Genomic DNA, 1,177 nt, shown 5'->3' on the forward strand with positions numbered 1-1,177 from the left:
TTATTTTTTTAGTTTACTCCACAAACCTAAGTGCAAGGGTTCTTATATAAGAGCTTTCCACCACTTCTCCTTATTCCATGCAGGACAAAGAAAACTCTACATAAAAAAAAAAAAAAAACAAAATGTGCAATACTAACTCCATTTTTAGTTTACTTATTATTATTATTATTATTATTTTAAACATAATTTTTATTTATGGAAGTATTGTAGTGAATGAGTTAGTGGGCCTAAAAGGTTTCAACTATGGATGTATTTGTCCCAACCTTTTTATCCCCACTATTTCTTATGGCATGGTCCCCTTAAGCACCGGATTTGCCTCATGTTTTTGTGGATAACACGAACTTGGTCGTAAAATGAACTGGTGAAATGTATGAGTAAAGTGTATATAACATACGCATCATGACGGCCAAGCTCTAGTGACAATTCGCATTCAGCATAGATCAAAATAGGCCCTCTTTTGCACTGGTTATAAGGCCCAATGGACCACATCGTGATGCATATGTAAACTTTAATTTATAGAACTGAAAAGATTGTTCAGTGCATCAGAGACCAGGATCGAGAAATCTAGAATTCGTACCTGATTAGGACGCCATCATTGTAGGCTTGATGTTATAGTCTTCCACACCTTACATCCTTTAGAGAAGCGTCGAGATGGGAAGTAAAGCTTCAGACATGTGTAGGCTTGGGGACCCAGTCTTACTTACATGGTTTAGAGGGTTGAGGAGTTTGAAACCCATCGAAACTCCTCTCCCTTAAGATCCACACAAATTTGACATTCCTCGTTCAATTAGAACACTGTGTGTGTGACATAGTTGTAGTGCACCACCCCTTACATGATTTTGGATGAATCATAACTTTGTGTGGTCCACTGGTATGCCTGATCACATTATCCAACCCTTAGGGAAGTCTAAACCGTTGATAAAAAATGCCCACCTTATAGAATTATTACATTCTCCCACTCAGGCCACATTGATCAATGTCAAAGTTTAATTTTAAAAACATATTTTAATTTTAAAGAAAACATCCGAATGGTTAACCAATGTAATTGTTAGATAATACGGGTAAAACTTTTACAATCTGGTCCATCAAGGCTATTAGTATAGGATCACAGTAGCTATCACAACATTTAATCTTGACGAAGTGAGACTAAGCATGGTCATAAAAACTACCAGTCTTA

This window comes from Magnolia sinica, chromosome 2, assembly GCF_029962835.1.
Source record: "Magnolia sinica isolate HGM2019 chromosome 2, MsV1, whole genome shotgun sequence".
In the NCBI taxonomy this organism is placed as follows: Eukaryota; Viridiplantae; Streptophyta; class Magnoliopsida; order Magnoliales; family Magnoliaceae; genus Magnolia; species Magnolia sinica.